This window comes from Arvicanthis niloticus, chromosome 14 (assembly GCF_011762505.2).
Source record: "Arvicanthis niloticus isolate mArvNil1 chromosome 14, mArvNil1.pat.X, whole genome shotgun sequence".
Lineage (NCBI taxonomy): Eukaryota > Metazoa > Chordata > Mammalia > Rodentia > Muridae > Arvicanthis > Arvicanthis niloticus.
In genome coordinates this window covers 28,598,539-28,620,935 of record NC_047671.1, presented here as the reverse complement: position 1 = coordinate 28,620,935, position 22,397 = coordinate 28,598,539, and positions in this window count along the sequence as shown.

Genomic DNA, 22,397 nt, shown 5'->3' with positions numbered 1-22,397 from the left:
CTTGACATATTCCAGAAGGCCTAGGCCCCCATTTTGTATTATTTTTATTTGTCCTGTAGTCATTTCTGAGATGACCCCATTTACCACAATTAAAACATTTGAAATCCTGGGTAAACTCTAGATTACTTGTTGCAGCTTTTCCTATTACTGACATATCAGCTGAGTGAGATCCAACATCAGCTGTGTATCTAATCCATTCATCTATTGATGCTGACCTTGCCCTCAGTGGTCTGATTACTTCCTTGCACTCAGCAATTGCATTTTCAAAGGCTAAAGACTCAATTATTGCCTTTCTTGCTACTGAATCTGATACACTCCTTTCGACAGCTGAGGTTAGCCTTTGTAAAAAGTCAGGGAAGGTTTCTTTTGGCCCTTGTATGACTTGAGTAAATGGTTCAAGTCTCCTCCCGGATTCTGCAACTTTGTCCCAGGCATTTAAGGCTGACAATCTACACAATGCCAGAGTTTCTTCATCATATACAGCCTGCACCTCTATTTCAGCAAAACGACCTTCACCAAGCAGTTGGTCTATGGAAATCTCTCTTCCTCTGGCTCTATTTTGTCATGCTATCTCCCTCGCCTCATCTCTCCACCATGCAACCCATTGTAAATTTGCGGCAGGTTCTAATATAGCTCTTGCCATATCTTTCCAGTCTTGGGGGATTATTCTATTTTTAATAGCCCAAGAAGTCAGAATTTGTTTAACAAATGGTGAGTGCATACCAAAATTAGTGACACTCTCCTTAAATCTTCTCAGATCTAACACATCCACAGGTTGCCTTTCAAATTCCTCATAACCCTGTGGGTAAACAACATTTGGAGGTCTTTGTTGTACCGTAACCAAATAGACCAAGGTGTGTTTTCTAATAACTTTTGGTTGACTTTCTCTATTTACTTCTGTCTTAACCTCAGTATTTTCCTCAGCTGAAAATTTAAATTCCTCCCTTAAGGTTTGTATACATGCTTCATATGTTTTTTTATATTGTAATTGTTTCCATTCCTCATTATTTTCTATCTGTTTCTCCATCTGATCTGTGAGCTGTTGCATGCTCTGTTTGATCATCTTTTCTAGCTCCTGTCTCCCAGTTTCATTTTCATCTTTCTGTCTCTTATTCTGATCTATAATTTCTTGTGTCTTCAATTCATTATTTTTTATCTGTTTCTCCATCTGATCTATTAACTGCTCTATCTTCTGTTCAATTATCCTTTTAATCTCCTGTCTCCCACTTTCATTTTCATCTTTTTGTTCCTGTAACTTCTGTTCTAAGCCCTGCTTCCATTCCTCATTATTTTCTATCTGTTTCCAAATTTCATCTCTATCCTGTACCAAAAGTTCTATTGTTTCTTGTAATCTCTTTTCCAAGGCAAAGAATTTTTTATCTAGAGCTTTGTCTTTTGAGAAGACATAGTATATCAAAAAAATAAATATAGCAATACTGATAAATAATAAAGTGTTCCCTAAGTTGATTTCTGTCAAACCATTTGAAATATCATCATATAAAGCCCAAAAGATATCCATTGTTTTTGTCATCTTTAAGTATCAAAATATGGTTTTTTTTATATTAAAAAATTATCTGGTTTGGAGCCCTCAATTCACTGTTTCTACCTGAAAACTACCTCGTAGGCAGTTGTGTTCTAGGATCACCAGTCCCTCCTTACAATTCGTTACTATAACCTTTCTATTTATTTGTTTGGCTCTCTTGACTCAGAGCAGCCTGCAATTTACTCCTCGCAACTTTAAAACATTTTACATCTATTTATCTGTGTCTATTCACTTTTTTTTATTTAATTTTTTAATTTAAATGACCTACTGGTCTGCTACAATAACTTTTGTTTCACTGTTGAATTTTCGGAAGACCCTTCTTTCAGTTTTCACAGGGCAGTGAGCAAGCCCAGCTGTAAGCTGAGTGCTGCTCCTGACCTTGGCCGTTGGGGAAGTTTTTGTACTTTGTAACCTTTCTTTTGTTCTTTGTCTCAAGTTAGTTGAGTTCTAAATAATACGTGTTGCCGTAAATCTCTCGCCCATTGGAAGTCCATAGAAGAAAAGACACAAGTCAATAAGTATCAAATGAATGCTGCATGCCTAGATTGGGCAGATTTACCATTAAACTACACTATTCCCCGGCTATGAGAGCTCTTAACAACTTGCGGTTTCCTAGGTCTTCTTCGTCTTCTCTCTCTCCACCAACTGCCCTCTAGCTTCGACCAACTGCCAACTCTGCGCCACCCTCTCTCCCCTGGCTCTCCTCGTCTTCTCCTCTTTTTCTGCCTCTGGCTCCTCCCACTCCTCTTCTACTGCCCAATCACTGGCTGTAGCCTTTATTTAACAAATTAGATTGGACAGAAGGTTTACAAGATTCACTCCTCCTTCGCAGCCCCTCCCAGGAGTGGAGTTACCATGACAACAAGAGGCTAGGGCCTCTATCCACCACATTTCCCCCTTTTTGTCCAATAATAAAATTTTTTTTTCTTTTCACATATTAATTGAACACTAACTATATTACCATGTTGTGTTTGTTAAAGTACAAGATAAACCTAACACCCAGTCCATCATTTTTGTTAACTAAATAGAACCTTTGCCATCTCTCTCAATTAAAAAACTTAGTTCTGAACCTGGCTTATGTCCTGTCTTCAAAATGAATAGCATCTGAAAATCATCTTCTCAAAGTAAATAGCCTGGGTTGGCTGTGAGATTATAAATCTTCAACCCCATCAGAAATCCAGGATGACTAGTGAATTAAAGATATGGGAAGCACAAAGCATGGCTTCTAAAACTCAGCCAATTTAAATAGACCACTGAACATCTAGACAGTTCCTTATTTCAAAACGTTGGAGCATCTGGTCTTCAGCCTTCTGGCCCAGGAATCATCTGACAGACCTAGTAATGCAGAATTACTAAGGGCTGATTACTCTGTCTTGGCAGATATAATCAGTCAACTATTCTGCAAGTGTGTTTCCTTTTTGCACACTATTTTGTCTGTAGATTAAAAGAGGCAATTCTTGCCTAGTGGCTGTCATACCACAACTGGTGTAACTCCAAAGATGCTCAATTTCTCCTTAGAATTCAAGACTGGGAAGCTGTCAGGATCAGATAGGTCTCCAATAAAATAAATGTTTATATCAGAATGTTGTAATGTCAATTCTATGGATTTCTGACGTTTTTGAAAATCAACTATGTAAGGCAATCTGAACAGTTGTCTGTTAATTCCTTTCCACTATTTTTTTTATTAAAAAGGACTGGGTCTAAGCCTTGTATTTCTAAATAAGATATATAGGTACAATGCCTACATGAGAGTAATATATTAATCCCACTTTTGTATTAATAAGAAACTTATGCCAGTGAAAATCCTAAATTTGTATAAATAAATTCCATATCAATGTAAGAGATTATAATTTCAACCTTGTAACTATCATAAAGATTTCTTTTTGTCATCTTTAAGTATCAAAATATGGTTTTTTTTATATTAAAAAATTATCTGGTTTGGAGCCCTCAATTCACTGTTTCTACCTGAAAACTACCTCGTAGGCAGTTGTGTTCTAGGATCACCAGTCCCTCCTTACAATTCGTTACTATAACCTTTCTATTTATTTGTTTGGCTCTCTTGACTCAGAGCAGCCTGCAATTTACTCCTCGCAACTTTAAAACATTTTACATCTATTTATCTGTGTCTATTCACTTTTTTTTATTTAATTTTTTAATTTAAATGACCTACTGGTCTGCTACAATAACTTTTGTTTCACTGTTGAATTTTCGGAAGACCCTTCTTTCAGTTTTCACAGGGCAGTGAGCAAGCCCAGCTGTAAGCTGAGTGCTGCTCCTGACCTTGGCCGTTGGGGAAGTTTTTGTACTTTGTAACCTTTCTTTTGTTCTTTGTCTCAAGTTAGTTGAGTTCTAAATAATACGTGTTGCCGTAAATCTCTCGCCCATTGGAAGTCCATAGAAGAAAAGACACAAGTCAATAAGTATCAAATGAATGCTGCATGCCTAGATTGGGCAGATTTACCATTAAACTACACTATTCCCCGGCTATGAGAGCTCTTAACAACTTGCGGTTTCCTAGGTCTTCTTCGTCTTCTCTCTCTCCACCAACTGCCCTCTAGCTTCGACCAACTGCCAACTCTGCGCCACCCTCTCTCCCCTGGCTCTCCTCGTCTTCTCCTCTTTTTCTGCCTCTGGCTCCTCCCACTCCTCTTCTACTGCCCAATCACTGGCTGTAGCCTTTATTTAACAAATTAGATTGGACAGAAGGTTTACAAGATTCACTCCTCCTTTGCAGCCCCTCCCAGGAGTGGAGTTACCATGACAACAAGAGGCTAGGGCCTCTATCCACCACATTTCCCCCTTTTTGTCCAATAATAAATTTTTTTTTCTTTTCACATATTAATTGAACACTAACTATATTACCATGTTGTGTTTGTTAAAGTACAAGATAAACCTAACACCCAGTCCATCATTTTTGTTAACTAAATAGAACCTTTGCCATCTCTCTCAATTAAAAAAACTTAGTTCTGAACCTGGCTTATGTCCTGTCTTCAAAATGAATAGCATCTGAAAATCATCTTCTCAAAGTAAATAGCCTGGGTTGGCTGTGAGATTATAAATCTTCAACCCCATCAGAAATCCAGGATGACTAGTGAATTAAAGATATGGGAAGCACAAAGCATGGCTTCTAAAACTCAGCCAATTTAAATAGACCACTGAACATCTAGACAGTTCCTTATTTCAAAACGTTGGAGCATCTGGTCTTCAGCCTTCTGGCCCAGGAATCATCTGACAGACCTAGTAATGCAGAATTACTAAGGGCTGATTACTCTGTCTTGGCAGATATAATCAGTCAACTATTCTGCAAGTGTGTTTCCTTTTTGCACACTATTTTGTCTGTAGATTAAAAGAGGCAATTCTTGCCTAGTGGCTGTCATACCACAACTGGTGTAACTCCAAAGATGCTCAATTTCTCCTTAGAATTCAAGACTGGGAAGCTGTCAGGATCAGATAGGTCTCCAATAAAATAAATGTTTATATCAGAATGTTTGTAATGTCAATTCTATGGATTTCTAACGTTTTTGAAAATCAACTATGTAAGGCAATCTGAACAGTTGTCTGTTAATTCCTTTCCACTATTTTTTTTAATTAAAAAGGACTGGGTCTAAGCATTGAATTTCTAAATAAGATATATAGGTACAATGCCTACATGAGAGTAATATATTAATCCCACTTTTGTATTAATAAGAAACTTATGCCAGTGAAAATCCTAAATTTGTATAAAATAAATTCCATATCAATGTAAGAGATTATAATTTCAACCTTGTAACTATCATAAAGATTTCTTACCAATGTAAGATATACCTATTTTTTTTTAACTGGGTCTAAGCTTTGTATTTCTGTATGAGTTATACAGGCACAATGCCTATATAAGAGTAAAATATTAATCCCACTTAATTCCTGAGATTTAGCTCTCTAATTCCCTTCCTGTCTGAAGCTACACTTGTAAAGTATTACTTAAATTACAACACATGTATAATTTACAAAGTAACCAGAACCATCCACCCCAACATAAGGAACTAGGGCGATGATCTCCTTTTGTCTGCTTCCAGCTGAATTGGGGCGAAGAATTCCCATCTGGGGGCCCAAAGGGAAACAGGAAAATTGGCTTAGTCAAAGGAGAGCTAGCTGGCATCATTTGCCTTGAAGTCACTGTGTACTGAGAAAGTTCATAGCAAAGCTGACACCATAACTGTTACAGTCAGAAAGGTTGGACAGGCAAGCTAGATGTTCTGGAAAAGTTCTGGAAACAAGTCCTTAAAAGAAGCGGCTTCGATGCAGTTGCAGTAGAATCAAGCACGAAGCTGGAATAGGAGGTCCTAGAGACTCAGAATCCTCGAGTATAAATCATGCTAGGGCTGAGTTTCTCTTCTTTCATCCTGTAACATATAAAACTTAAAAGCAACAGGTAGTTTTATAAAAACATTCACTTGGAACATGTAGGGCACACAGCTTTGTCAATGAAGATCAATAAAGAAAGGCCACTGCCCTCTTCAGGTTAGTTTGATTACTTAATCAAACTATATATAACTTATATACATGCCCTCATAAAGGATGGCATGTATTAAGTCATGAGAAATTATTACCCAATTAAATGTTCTTGGCTTTGTATTGACATTTTAGTCCCAGCCAGTTAAGTCCATATAAGAGACATAACACCATATATACACCACCCATTTGGTTGGTTGAGTTAGTCTCCCTTTTCTTCTGTGTCGACTAGTGCTTCAGGGGGTCTCCCTTTGTCATTTCTGATCTTTATCATTTTGGAAGGAACTCACAGCTTTTCTTTTCCTGTGGAAACATAAACAAAACCTCTCCCCCAGCGTAATACATTTCCCACTTTCCATTCTGACGTCATAATAACCTTAATATAAACAGATTGATTTAGTTCAGTAGTTTTATCCACCATCCAATGTTTCTCAGTGACTGTGGTGTTTTGTTCATTAATATTCAAAAAATTTAAGTTTAATAAAGCAATATATAATCCATCTTTGGGGGTTCTTATTGATTCCTTTTGACTATTAAGCATCTCCTTTAAAGTTTGATTAGATCTCTCCATTTTTAGGCACTCTTCCTTCTTCTGCTCAAGAGCAATTTCTAAGGTCTTGAGCCGTGAGTCCTTTTTTAGTCCTGAGGAAACCAGAGAAGAAGCACGCTCTTTGAGATCCAAGAGAGAAGTCTCCTTCTCTGAGAGGTCTCCTTGCAATAGGCTGACTTTTTCTTTCAAGTCTTTAAGATCTTTTTTGTAGGTTTCAATCTCCTCTTGCTTCTCTCGCTCATCTCTGTCCTGCTGCTCCTTTAAACATTCAATTGTCCGCTCTTTGTCTGCAAGAGCCTCCTTCAGCATTGTCAGAGCTGTGTCCATGTTAGTCGTGTCCACCTGCAGAGACTTGACTTGCTCTTTCAAGCTGCTCTTCTGCTTCTCTTTATCTCTTAGTTGTTCCTGAAGATTTTCTATCTTCTTCTGGAGAACATTGACCATCTGCTCCTTCATGTTCAGCATGTTCTTGAGGTCGTGTATCTCTCCAGTTTGTGTGCCCTTCTCCTCAGTCATAACTGGTCTCAGAACATCTGTTTTTGAAGCAGTGACATTTAATTGTCCTGGGGAAGAGAATTCTCCCTTTCTGGCATTGGGGCCTGCGAGAGGCTCCCCTAGAAGTTTTTTGGCAGAGTATTGCCCCATTTGTCTGTTGTTGCTCTACGTTCCCTGGTCAGATGTCGGCCTTTGCCACATCCTTGACATATTCCAGAAGGCCTAGGCCCCCATTTTGTATTATTTTTATTTGTCCTGTAGTCATTTCTGAGATGACCCCATTTACCACAATTAAAACATTTGAAATCCTGGGTAAACTCTAGATTACTTGTTGCAGCTTTTCCTATTACTGACATATCAGCTGAGTGAGATCCAACATCAGCTGTGTATCTAATCCATTCATCTATTGATGCTGACCTTGCCCTCAGTGGTCTGATTACTTCCTTGCACTCAGCAATTGCATTTTCAAAGGCTAAAGACTCAATTATTGCCTTTCTTGCTACTGAATCTGATACACTCCTTTCGACAGCTGAGGTTAGCCTTTGTAAAAAGTCAGGGAAGGTTTCTTTTGGCCCTTGTATGACTTGAGTAAATGGTTCAAGTCTCCTCCCGGATTCTGCAACTTTGTCCCAGGCATTTAAGGCTGACAATCTACACAATGCCAGAGTTTCTTCATCATATACAGCCTGCACCTCTATTTCAGCAAAACGACCTTCACCAAGCAGTTGGTCTATGGAAATCTCTCTTCCTCTGGCTCTATTTTGTCATGCTATCTCCCTCGCCTCATCTCTCCACCATGCAACCCATTGTAAATTTGCGGCAGGTTCTAATATAGCTCTTGCCATATCTTTCCAGTCTTGGGGGATTATTCTATTTTTAATAGCCCAAGAAGTCAGAATTTGTTTAACAAATGGTGAGTGCATACCAAAATTAGTGACACTCTCCTTAAATCTTCTCAGATCTAACACATCCACAGGTTGCCTTTCAAATTCCTCATAACCCTGTGGGTAAACAACATTTGGAGGTCTTTGTTGTACCGTAACCAAATAGACCAAGGTGTGTTTTCTAATAACTTTTGGTTGACTTTCTCTATTTACTTCTGTCTTAACCTCAGTATTTTCCTCAGCTGAAAATTTAAATTCCTCCCTTAAGGTTTGTATACATGCTTCATATGTTTTTTTATATTGTAATTGTTTCCATTCCTCATTATTTTCTATCTGTTTCTCCATCTGATCTGTGAGCTGTTGCATGCTCTGTTTGATCATCTTTTCTAGCTCCTGTCTCCCAGTTTCATTTTCATCTTTCTGTCTCTTATTCTGATCTATAATTTCTTGTGTCTTCAATTCATTATTTTTTATCTGTTTCTCCATCTGATCTATTAACTGCTCTATCTTCTGTTCAATTATCCTTTTAATCTCCTGTCTCCCACTTTCATTTTCATCTTTTTGTTCCTGTAACTTCTGTTCTAAGCCCTGCTTCCATTCCTCATTATTTTCTATCTGTTTCCAAATTTCATCTCTATCCTGTACCAAAAGTTCTATTGTTTCTTGTAATCTCTTTTCCAAGGCAAAGAATTTTTTATCTAGAGCTTTGTCTTTTGAGAAGACATAGTATATCAAAAAAATAAATATAGCAATACTGATAAATAATAAAGTGTTCCCTAAGTTGATTTCTGTCAAACCATTTGAAATATCATCATATAAAGCCCAAAAGATATCCATTGTTTTTGTCATCTTTAAGTATCAAAATATGGTTTTTTTTATATTAAAAAATTATCTGGTTTGGAGCCCTCAATTCACTGTTTCTACCTGAAAACTACCTCGTAGGCAGTTGTGTTCTAGGATCACCAGTCCCTCCTTACAATTCGTTACTATAACCTTTCTATTTATTTGTTTGGCTCTCTTGACTCAGAGCAGCCTGCAATTTACTCCTCGCAACTTTAAAACATTTTACATCTATTTATCTGTGTCTATTCACTTTTTTTTATTTAATTTTTTAATTTAAATGACCTACTGGTCTGCTACAATAACTTTTGTTTCACTGTTGAATTTTCGGAAGACCCTTCTTTCAGTTTTCACAGGGCAGTGAGCAAGCCCAGCTGTAAGCTGAGTGCTGCTCCTGACCTTGGCCGTTGGGGAAGTTTTTGTACTTTGTAACCTTTCTTTTGTTCTTTGTCTCAAGTTAGTTGAGTTCTAAATAATACGTGTTGCCGTAAATCTCTCGCCCATTAGAAGTCCATAGAAGAAAAGACACAAGTCAATAAGTATCAAATGAATGCTGCATGCCTAGATTGGGCAGATTTACCATTAAACTACACTATTCCCCGGCTATGAGAGCTCTTAACAACTTGCGGTTTCCTAGGTCTTCTTCGTCTTCTCTCTCTCCACCAACTGCCCTCTAGCTTCGACCAACTGCCAACTCTGCGCCACCCTCTCTCCCCTGGCTCTCCTCGTCTTCTCCTCTTTTTCTGCCTCTGGCTCCTCCCACTCCTCTTCTACTGCCCAATCACTGGCTGTAGCCTTTATTTAACAAATTAGATTGGACAGAAGGTTTACAAGATTCACTCCTCCTTTGCAGCCCCTCCCAGGAGTGGAGTTACCATGACAACAAGAGGCTAGGGCCTCTATCCACCACATTTCCCCCTTTTTGTCCAATAATAAATTTTTTTTTCTTTTCACATATTAATTGAACACTAACTATATTACCATGTTGTGTTTGTTAAAGTACAAGATAAACCTAACACCCAGTCCATCATTTTTGTTAACTAAATAGAACCTTTGCCATCTCTCTCAATTAAAAAACTTAGTTCTGAACCTGGCTTATGTCCTGTCTTCAAAATGAATAGCATCTGAAAATCATCTTCTCAAAGTAAATAGCCTGGGTTGGCTGTGAGATTATAAATCTTCAACCCCATCAGAAATCCAGGATGACTAGTGAATTAAAGATATGGGAAGCACAAAGCATGGCTTCTAAAACTCAGCCAATTTAAATAGACCACTGAACATCTAGACAGTTCCTTATTTCAAAACGTTGGAGCATCTGGTCTTCAGCCTTCTGGCCCAGGAATCATCTGACAGACCTAGTAATGCAGAATTACTAAGGGCTGATTACTCTGTCTTGGCAGATATAATCAGTCAACTATTCTGCAAGTGTGTTTCCTTTTTGCACACTATTTTGTCTGTAGATTAAAAGAGGCAATTCTTGCCTAGTGGCTGTCATACCACAACTGGTGTAACTCCAAAGATGCTCAATTTCTCCTTAGAATTCAAGACTGGGAAGCTGTCAGGATCAGATAGGTCTCCAATAAAATAAATGTTTATATCAGAATGTTTGTAATGTCAATTCTATGGATTTCTGACGTTTTTGAAAATCAACTATGTAAGGCAATCTGAACAGTTGTCTGTTAATTCCTTTCCACTATTTTTTTTATTAAAAAGGACTGGGTCTAAGCCTTGTATTTCTAAATAAGATATATAGGTACAATGCCTACATGAGAGTAATATATTAATCCCACTTTTGTATTAATAAGAAACTTATGCCAGTGAAAATCCTAAATTTGTATAAAATAAATTCCATATCAATGTAAGAGATTATAATTTCAACCTTGTAACTATCATAAAGATTTCTTACCAATGTAAGATATACCTATTTTTTTTTAACTGGGTCTAAGCTTTGTATTTCTGTATGAGTTATACAGGCACAATGCCTATATAAGAGTAAAATATTAATCCCACTTAATTCCTGAGATTTAGCTCTCTAATTCCCTTCCTGTCTGAAGCTACACTTGTAAAGTATTACTTAAATTACAACACATGTATAATTTACAAAGTAACCAGAACCATCCACCCCAACATAAGGAACTAGGGCGATGATCTCCTTTTGTCTGCTTCCAGCTGAATTGGGGCGAAGAATTCCCATCTGGGGGCCCAAAGGGAAACAGGAAAATTGGCTTAGTCAAAGGAGAGCTAGCTGGCATCATTTGCCTTGAAGTCACTGTGTACTGAGAAAGTTCATAGCAAAGCTGACACCATAACTGTTACAGTCAGAAAGGTTGGACAGGCAAGCTAGATGTTCTGGAAAAGTTCTGGAAACAAGTCCTTAAAAGAAGCGGCTTCGATGCAGTTGCAGTAGAATCAAGCACGAAGCTGGAATAGGAGGTCCTAGAGACTCAGAATCCTCGAGTATAAATCATGCTAGGGCTGAGTTTCTCTTCTTTCATCCTGTAACATATAAAACTTAAAAGCAACAGGTAGTTTTATAAAAACATTCACTTGGAACATGTAGGGCACACAGCTTTGTCAATGAAGATCAATAAAGAAAGGCCACTGCCCTCTTCAGGTTAGTTTGATTACTTAATCAAACTATATATAACTTATATACATGCCCTCATAAAGGATGGCATGTATTAAGTCATGAGAAATTATTACCCAATTAAATGTTCTTGGCTTTGTATTGACATTTTAGTCCCAGCCAGTTAAGTCCATATAAGAGACATAACACCATATATACACCACCCATTTGGTTGGTTGAGTTAGTCTCCCTTTTCTTCTGTGTCGACTAGTGCTTCAGGGGGTCTCCCTTTGTCATTTCTGATCTTTATCATTTTGGAAGGAACTCACAGCTTTTCTTTTCCTGTGGAAACATAAACAAAACCTCTCCCCCAGCGTAATACATTTCCCACTTTCCATTCTGACGTCATAATAACCTTAATATAAACAGATTGATTTAGTTCAGTAGTTTTATCCACCATCCAATGTTTCTCAGTGACTGTGGTGTTTTGTTCATTAATATTCAAAAAATTTAAGTTTAATAAAGCAATATATAATCCATCTTTGGGGGTTCTTATTGATTCCTTTTGACTATTAAGCATCTCCTTTAAAGTTTGATTAGATCTCTCCATTTTTAGGCACTCTTCCTTCTTCTGCTCAAGAGCAATTTCTAAGGTCTTGAGCCGTGAGTCCTTTTTTAGTCCTGAGGAAACCAGAGAAGAAGCACGCTCTTTGAGATCCAAGAGAGAAGTCTCCTTCTCTGAGAGGTCTCCTTGCAATAGGCTGACTTTTTCTTTCAAGTCTTTAAGATCTTTTTTGTAGGTTTCAATCTCCTCTTGCTTCTCTCGCTCATCTCTGTCCTGCTGCTCCTTTAAACATTCAATTGTCCGCTCTTTGTCTGCAAGAGCCTCCTTCAGCATTGTCAGAGCTGTGTCCATGTTAGTCGTGTCCACCTGCAGAGACTTGACTTGCTCTTTCAAGCTGCTCTTCTGCTTCTCTTTATCTCTTAGTTGTTCCTGAAGATTTTCTATCTTCTTCTGGAGAACATTGACCATCTGCTCCTTCATGTTCAGCATGTTCTTGAGGTCGTGTATCTCTCCAGTTTGTGTGCCCTTCTCCTCAGTCATAACTGGTCTCAGAACATCTGTTTTTGAAGCAGTGACATTTAATTGTCCTGGGGAAGAGAATTCTCCCTTTCTGGCATTGGGGCCTGCGAGAGGCTCCCCTAGAAGTTTTTTGGCAGAGTATTGCCCCATTTGTCTGTTGTTGCTCTACGTTCCCTGGTCAGATGTCGGCCTTTGCCACATCCTTGACATATTCCAGAAGGCCTAGGCCCCCATTTTGTATTATTTTTATTTGTCCTGTAGTCATTTCTGAGATGACCCCATTTACCACAATTAAAACATTTGAAATCCTGGGTAAACTCTAGATTACTTGTTGCAGCTTTTCCTATTACTGACATATCAGCTGAGTGAGATCCAACATCAGCTGTGTATCTAATCCATTCATCTATTGATGCTGACCTTGCCCTCAGTGGTCTGATTACTTCCTTGCACTCAGCAATTGCATTTTCAAAGGCTAAAGACTCAATTATTGCCTTTCTTGCTACTGAATCTGATACACTCCTTTCGACAGCTGAGGTTAGCCTTTGTAAAAAGTCAGGGAAGGTTTCTTTTGGCCCTTGTATGACTTGAGTAAATGGTTCAAGTCTCCTCCCGGATTCTGCAACTTTGTCCCAGGCATTTAAGGCTGACAATCTACACAATGCCAGAGTTTCTTCATCATATACAGCCTGCACCTCTATTTCAGCAAAACGACCTTCACCAAGCAGTTGGTCTATGGAAATCTCTCTTCCTCTGGCTCTATTTTGTCATGCTATCTCCCTCGCCTCATCTCTCCACCATGCAACCCATTGTAAATTTGCGGCAGGTTCTAATATAGCTCTTGCCATATCTTTCCAGTCTTGGGGGATTATTCTATTTTTAATAGCACAAGAACTCAGAATTTGTTTATCAAATGGTGAGTGCATACCAAAATTAGTGACACTCTCCTTAAATCTTCTCAGATCTAACACATCCACAGGTTGCCTTTCAAATTCCTCATAACCCTGTGGGTAAACAACATTTGGAGGTCTTTGTTGTACCGTAACCAAATAGACCAAGGTGTGTTTTCTAATAACTCTTGGTTGACTTTCTCTATTTACTTCTGTCTTAACCTCAGTATTTTCCTCAGCTGAAAACTTAAATTCCTCTCTTAAGGTTTGTATACATGCTTCATATGTTTTTTTATATTGTAATTGTTTCCATTCCTCATTATTTTCTATCTGTTTCTCCATCTGATCTATGAGCTGTTGTATGCTCTGTTTGATCATCTTTTCTAGCTCCTGTCTCCCAGTTTCATTTTCATCTTTCTGTCTCTTATTCTGATCTATAATTTCTTGTGTCTTCAATTCATTATTTTTTATCTGTTTCTCCATCTGATCTATTAACTGCTCTATCTTCTGTTCAATTATCCTTTTAATCTCCTGTCTCCCACTTTCATTTTCATCTTTTTGTTCCTGTAACTTCTGTTCTAAGCCCTGCTTCCATTCCTCATTATTTTCTATCTGTTTACAAATTTCATCTCTATCCTGTACCAAAAGTTCTATTGTTTCTTATAATCTCTTTTCCAAGGCAAAGAATTTTTTATCTAGAGCTTTGTCTTTTGAGAAGACATAGTATATCAAAAAAATAAATATATCAATACTGACGAATAATAAAGTGTTCCCTAAGTTGATTTCTGTCAAACCATTTGAAATATCATCATATAAAGCCCAAAAGATATCCATTGTTTTTGTCATCTTTAAGTATCAAAATATGGTTTTTTTTATATTAAAAAATTATCTGGTTTGGAGCCCTCAATTCACTGTTTCTACCTGAAAACTACCTCGTAGGCAGTTGTGTTCTAGGATCACCAGTCCCTCCTTACAATTCGTTACTATAACCTTTCTATTTATTTGTTTGGCTCTCTTGACTCAGAGCAGCCTGCAATTTACTCCTCGCAACTTTAAAACATTTTACATCTATTTATCTGTGTCTATTCACTTTTTTTTATTTAATTTTTTAATTTAAATGACCTACTGGTCTGCTACAATAACTTTTGTTTCACTGTTGAATTTTCGGAAGACCCTTCTTTCAGTTTTCACAGGGCAGTGAGCAAGCCCAGCTGTAAGCTGAGTGCTGCTCCTGACCTTGGCCGTTGGGGAAGTTTTTGTACTTTGTAACCTTTCTTTTGTTCTTTGTCTCAAGTTAGTTGAGTTCTAAATAATACGTGTTGCCGTAAATCTCTCGCCCATTAGAAGTCCATAGAAGAAAAGACACAAGTCAATAAGTATCAAATGAATGCTGCATGCCTAGATTGGGCAGATTTACCATTAAACTACACTATTCCCCGGCTATGAGAGCTCTTAACAACTTGCGGTTTCCTAGGTCTTCTTCGTCTTCTCTCTCTCCACCAACTGCCCTCTAGCTTCGACCAACTGCCAACTCTGCGCCACCCTCTCTCCCCTGGCTCTCCTCGTCTTCTCCTCTTTTCCTGCCTCTGGCTCCTCCCACTCCTCTTCTACTGCCCAATCACTGGCTGTAGCCTTTATTTAACAAATTAGATTGGACAGAAGGTTTACAAGATTCACTCCTCCTTCGCAGCCCCTCCCAGGAGTGGAGTTACCATGACAACAAGAGGCTAGGGCTATCCACCACAACCAACTGCTTGGTGAAGGTTGCTTTGCTGAAATAGAGGTGCAGGCTGTACATGATGAAGAAACTGGCATTGTGTAGATTGTCAGCCTTAAAGGCCTGGGACAAAGTTGCAGAATTCAGAAAGAGACTTGAGCCATTTTCTCAAGTCATAGAAGGTCCAAAAGAAACCTTCCCTGACTTTTTACAAAGGCTAACCACAGCTGTCAAAAGGAGTGTATCAGATTCAGCCTCAAGAAAGGCAATAATTGAGTCTTTATCCTTTGAAAATACAACTGATGAATGCAAGGAAGTAATCAGACCACTGAGAGCAAGGTCAGCATCAGTAGGTGAGTGGATTAGATACACAGCTGATATGATGGTAATAGGAGAAGCTGCCACTAGACACCTAGAAATGACCCAGTATTTCAAATGTTTTAATTGTGGTAAATGGGGTCATCTCAGAAATGACTGCAGGAAAAACCAAAGTAATGCAAAAAGGGGGCCTATGTCTTCTGGAATATGTCAAAGATGTGGCAAAGGCCAACATCTGACTAGGGAATGTAGAACAACAACAGACAAATGGGGCAATACCCTGCCAAAAAACTCCTAGTGGGGCCTCTCACAGGCCCCAATGCTAGGCAGGCAGGGAGAGTTCTCTTCCTCAGGACAATTAAACCTTCCTGATTCAAAAACATATGTTTTGAGACCAGATAAGGCTGAGGCAAGCTTTATAGACAATTCAGAAGGCCTCGCAGGGAGCCAAAAACAAATATTTTGGCAAACTTCTATAGAGGATCAAAGACCAAAACTAAGAATAATAGTGAATAATACTGAGATTGAAGGGATGGTTGACACTGGAGCAGATGTCACCATTATCTCTCCAAATTCTTGGCCTGAAAGTTGGCCACTTCAAGAAGTAGACATTCAGTTTCAAGGACTTGGGACTTTACCCAAAATAAAACAAAGCACCAGATGGCTTAAATGTATAGGCCCAGAAGGTCAGGTAGGAAAACTGAGGCCATACGTGGCTGATATAGCTATAACTTATGGGGAAGAGATCTATTACAGCAGTGGAAAACCAAAATTAATATCCCCCCAGTGTCAGTGTCTAGTCATGAAACCCATCAGGCTCCTAATAAAAATTTAAAAGTAGTTAGGAAACATTATCAAAGGCAGTCACAAACTGTCCAAGCTGTCCATAAACAAGATATGGCAGAGGCCAACAATTTAGCTCTACCCCAAGGAGCCATGCTACCAAGACACTAACAGCCTTACCACTAAGGTGGTTGACTAATCAACTCAGTTGGATTTGTCTATGACAAAAGAAAAATTACAGGTATTAGAACAGCTAGTCCAGGAGCAACTGGAGGCTCAGCATATAGAAGAGTCTACCAGTCCTTGAGATTCTCCATTATTTGTCATTAAAAAGAAATCTGGCAAATGGAGGATGTTGACAGATCTAAGAGCAGTTAATAAGATTATTCAGCCTATGGGTTCCTTGCAGCCTGGTATCCCATTGCCTTCCTTGTTGCCTAAGGAATGGCCCATCATAGTAATTGATCTGAACGATTGTTTCTTCACGATTCCTCTACATGAATGTGATAAGGAAAGGTTTGCTTTCTCAGTACCTGCCTTCAATCGATGCCATGTAGTAAAAAGATATCATTGCAAAGTCTTATCACAAGGAATGTTAAATAGCCCTACCTTGTGTCAATACTTTGTACAACAGCCATTGGAGATGATTTTCAAACAATTTCCTCAATCCATTATTTATCATTATATGGATGACATTTTGTTGGCTGATCCAGATATTAATATCATGAAAAGACTGTTTGATAAAGTAAAGAAAACCTTGCCTTGCTGGGGATTGCAAATAGCCCCTGAAAAAAAAAATACAAAGAGGGGATTCTATTAATTATCTAGGGTATAAAATGAGTCTACAAAGGGTTAAGCCACAAAAGGTACAAATCAGAAGAAACCAGTTAAGGACCCTTATTGATTTTCAAAAGCTACTTGGAGATATTAACTGGCTGTGGCCAGCAATTGGCTTGGCCACTCAAGAGCTGAGTAATTTATTTCAAACCTTACAAGGTGATGAAGATTTAAATAGCCCAAGGAAACTGACAACTGAGGCTGAGAAGGACTTAGCCTTGGTAGAAAGACAACTTCAGGATACACATCTAGATCATATTGATCCAAAGATGACCTGCATCTTAGTTATCTTACCTTCTACTCATTCCCTACAGGAATTCTTATGCAGAGAGGAGATTATAACTTAGATTGGATTTTTTAGCACATAAACAGAGAAAGAAGTTAAAAACTTACATTGAGAAGGTCTCTGAATTGATACTAAAGGGAAAAATGAGACTTTAACAATTAGTTGGAATGGACCCGGCTGAAATTGTTGTACCTTTTTCTAATGCAGAAATTGCCTCGTTGTGGGCACAAGATGAACACTGGCAAAGAGCATGCAGTAACTTATTGGGAGAGATTAACAATAGATACCCTAAAAGTAAGCAGCTTCAGTTCATAAAAAGAACTAATTGGATTCTCCCTCGTATATTAAAGGGAACTCCAATATCTAGAGCCCCTACGTGTTGCACTGATGCTAGTAAATCAGGAAACGCAGGATATAAATCAGAAGATGTAAGTAAGGTGGCTGAGAGTCCCTAGAAGTCAGTTCAAATATCTGAATTATATGCAATAATCATGGTGTTGTCAGATTTTCAAGAGTCCCTTAATATAATAACTGACTCTCAATATGCAGAAAGGGTTGTTTTACACATAGAGACTGCTGGACTTATTCAGGATGATTCCGAATTGATCTCACTATTTATTCAACTACAACAAATTATCAGGTATAGGAGTTACCCCGTATATATAACACACATAAGATCCCATACAGGTTTGCCAGGCGTCTAGCACAAGGTAATAATGAAACCGACCAACTATTGATAGGAAGTGTACTAGAGGCTTCAGAAGTCCCTAAAAAACACCATGTTAACAACAAAGGTTTAAAGAAAGAGTTCTCTATCACTTGGCAACAACCAAAGGAAATTGTGAGGAATGCCCTACTTGCTCATTATATAACCAAACTCCATTGCCTACAGGAACTAACGCTGAGAATATGCAAAGAAATGACATTTGGCAAATGGATGTCTTTAATTTTACAGAGTTTGGTAAACTGAAATATGTGTACCATAGTATAGACACATATTCAGGATTTCAATGGGCAACTGCCTTGGCATCAGAAAAGGCTGATTCTGTAGTTACGCATTTGTTAGAAATCATTGCCATTATGGGAAAACCCATACAAATTAAAACAGACAATGGTCTGGCATATATCTCTAATGAGATGAAGAAGTTTTTTACATATTATAATATAAAGCATGTTACAGGCATATCACACAATCGTATAGGGCAAGCAGTTGTGGAGAGATCTAATTGAACTCTAAAGGAGATGCTTAATAGGCAAAAGGGATCAACAAGAACCCCCAAAGATAGATTACATAGTGCTTTATTAACCTTAAATTTTTTAATGCTAATGAACAAAATACCACAGCCACTGAGAGTCATTGGTGGAAAAAAAGTACTGAACTAAATAAACCTGTTTATATTAAGGATATTCTGATATCAGAATGGAAAGTGGGAAATGTGTTACGCTGGGGGAGAAGTTATGCCCATGTTTCCACAGGAAAAGAAAAGCTGTGGGTTCCTTCCAAGTTGATAAAAATCAGACATGACAAAGGGAGACCTCCTGAAGACCTTGTCGACACAGAAGAAAAGAGAATAACACAACCAACCAAATAGATGATGTATATATGGTGTTGTTTATGTCTCTTATACGGAGACAGCTCTGGAACCAGCTGGGACTAAAATGTCTATACAAAGCCAAGAATACTTAATTGAGTACTAATTTTTCATGACTTGTTAATACATGTCATCCTTTATGAGGGCATATATACAAAGTTATATTGAAGTTTGATTAAGTGATCAAACTGACCTGAAGAAGGGCAGCTGCCTTTCTTTATTGAACTTCATTGACCCAACTTCATGTGTGCCCTGCATGCTCCATGTGAGTTTCCTTGTAGAACTACCTGCTGCTTTTAAGTTTTATATGTTGCAGGATGAAAGAAGAGAAAGACAGTCCTAACAAGATTCATACTTGGAGATGCTGAGACTCCGGGACCTTCTATTTCAGCTTTGTGCTTGATTCTACTGCAACTACATTGAAGCTGCTTCTTTTAAAGACTTGCTTCCAGAAGTTTTCCAGAACAGCTAGATTGCCTGTCCAGCCTTTCTGACTATCACAGTCATGTTGTCAGCTAAGCAATGAACTTTCTCAGCACATAGTGACTTCAAGGCAAATGATGCCAGCTAGCTCTCCTTTGACTATGCCAATTTTCCTATTTCTCTTTGGGCCCCCAGATGGGAATTCTTTGCCCCAATTCAGCTGGAAGCAGACAAGAGGAGATCATCGTCCCAGTTTCTTATGTTGGGGTGGATGGTTCTGGTTAGTTTAGAAATTATACAGGTGTTGTCATTTAAAGGATACTTTACAAATGTAGCTTTGGACAGGAAGGGAACTAAGAGCTTAAACTCAGGGATGTCTACCTTTCCTGTCCTCTTCTCTATTCTTCCTTCTTAGGTAAAAGTGAGGGAAGAAAGAAAGGGGGACATAGAAATATCATAGAAATAGACAAATAGGGACAGGTTAGCAAATTTACTCTGAAGTGAAACATTACATAGGTAAATCTTACATTGGTGGAAATCTTTATAATCATTACAAAGTTTGACTTATAATCTCTTATATTGGTACAGAATTTATTTTGTACAGATTTAGGGCTTTCACTGGTGTGAGTTTTTTATTGAGATAAAACTGGGATTAATATTGTTACTCTCATATAGGCACTGTGCCTATATAACTCATTTAGAAATACAAGACTTAGACCCAGTCCTTTTTTTAACATATTTTTTAAACTGATTTGAGATGGTTAGCTTGTGAGTTAAGGGCCTATAGCAATTGCATGGCTCAGAGCATACTGTTAGGGTGTTTTCTAGACTTTAATTAGAAATAGCAGAAAGAAGCTAACAGACAACAGTTCAGATTGCTTTACATAGATGGTTGGTTTTCAAAAACGTCAGAAGTCCACAGAATTGATATTATAAACATTCCTGTATAAACGTTCATTTTATTAGAGACCTGTCTTCTTCTGACAGCTTCCCTGTCTTGGATTCTAAACAAAAATATTGAGCATCTTTGGAGTTACTTCAGTTGTGGTGGGACAGCCACTAGGCAAGAGTTGCCTCTTTTCATCGACAGACAAAATATTGTGCAGAAAAAGTTCACACTTGTGAAATAGTTGGTTGATTATATCTGCAAAGACAGAGTAAGCAGCTCTTAGTAATTCTGCATTACTAGGTCTGTCAGATGATCCTGGGCCAGAAGGCTAAAGACCACCTGCTCCAACGTTTTGAAATAAGGGACTGTCCAGGTGTTCAGCGGTCTATATAAATTGGCTAAGTTTTAGAAGCAATGTTTTGTGCTTCCCATATCTTCAGTTAATTCAGTCATTCTGGATTTCTGATGGGGTTGAAGACTTATAGTCTCACAGCCAACCCAGGCTATTTACTTTGAGAGGATGGTTATCAGATGCTACTCATTCTGAAAACAGGATATAAGCCAGGTTCAGAACTAAGTCTTTTAGTTGAGAGAGATGGCAGAGGTTCTATTTAGTTAACAAAAATGATGGACTGGGTATTAGGTCTATTTGTACTTTAGCAATTGCAACATGGTAATATAGTTTGTGTTCAATTTATATCTGAGAGAAAAGATTTTTTTCATTTGTTAAATCATTGTTTATTCATTAGTAAATTTTTTCTCATTTTTTATTGGATATTATATTTACACTTCAGATGCCATCCCCTTTCCCCATCTCCCCATTAGAAAACCCCTATCCCATACCCCCATTTCCTTTTTACACTTATACATTTTTTTAAAAATGTTAATCACAGGATCTATAAGTTTGGTATTGCTCAATCAGAGGTGTAACCCACTACCCAACCTAGATACATCAACTATCTTTGACTGGTGGAGATACATGAACATCTGCCTCCCTGTCTCCCCCCTCTTTCTCTCTTTTATCACCTAGCTTCTCCTCTCCTTCTTCTCCTCCTCTTCTTACTCCTTCTCTTCCTCTCAGTACTCCTCCCACCTTAGCTCCTCCTACATATCACCCTTTCTGTTAAAGAGAAAAGATTTTTTAATTGGACAGAAAGGAGGAAGTGTTGTGGATAGCCTAGTGTTTTGATGCTAGTTCCACTCCTGGGAAAGACTGCAGAGAAGGAGTGAATCTTGTGAACCTCCTGTCCAATTGAATTTGTAAATAAAAGCTAGAGCCAGTGATTGGGCAGTAGAAGGGGAGGTGGAGAAAGGGGCTTACAGGAGGAATCAGAAGAGGAAGTTGTCAGGAGAGAGAGCCAACAGACAAGCCTGAAGTGGAAGTACAACGGAGGAGAAGAATGTGGCCTAGAAAAATCGCAAGTTTTAAGGGATCTCATAGCTGGGGAATACAGTAGTGCAATGGTAAATCTGTCCAATCTAGGCTTACAGTTTATAATCATAAATATTGAGTTGTGTTTTCATTGACCTGACTTATTTGGGTCGGAGATTTACTGCAACAAGCTCAATGATACAATACTTGCCTCATATTCATGAAGCCTCAAGTTCAATCCCTAGCACTCCAGGAAAAAGAAAAAAAAAAAAAAAATTAGGGGGGTATACAGGGATGGCTTCAAGGTTAAAAGAGATAGCTCTCAGAGATTAAGAGCACTGGCTACTCTTGCAGAGGACAGGATTCAATTGCCAGAACACACACAGGAGCTCATGGTTGACTGCAACTCCTGTTTCAGGAGATATGATATCATCTCCTGACCTCCACAGGGACTAGGCACACATGTGGTAAGCAGACATGCATGTAAGACAAATATTCATGCAATAAAAGTAAATTAAGGAAAATTTTAAATATATGGTTAAGTCAAAAGAGAGTGACAGAAATAATAACCTAGAGATCACAATAACCTTAATAATGACTAAGAATTTTTAAAAAAAAAAAGCAGAAACCTATCTACTCAGAATCCTTGAGAAAATACTAAAGAAGCTCTCTAATTCTATGCCAGACCAAGGGGAGATGATGAAATTTCTCTGCTTTATAATGATTGGTGTTTTGAATGCTGTGATAGAAAATAGCTGCTCTACTCCACGTCAAGACCTAAAGTCATTTAATAAATTCTGTATGAAAAAAAAGACATGTGTTGCTACCTGACATCCCCAAGAA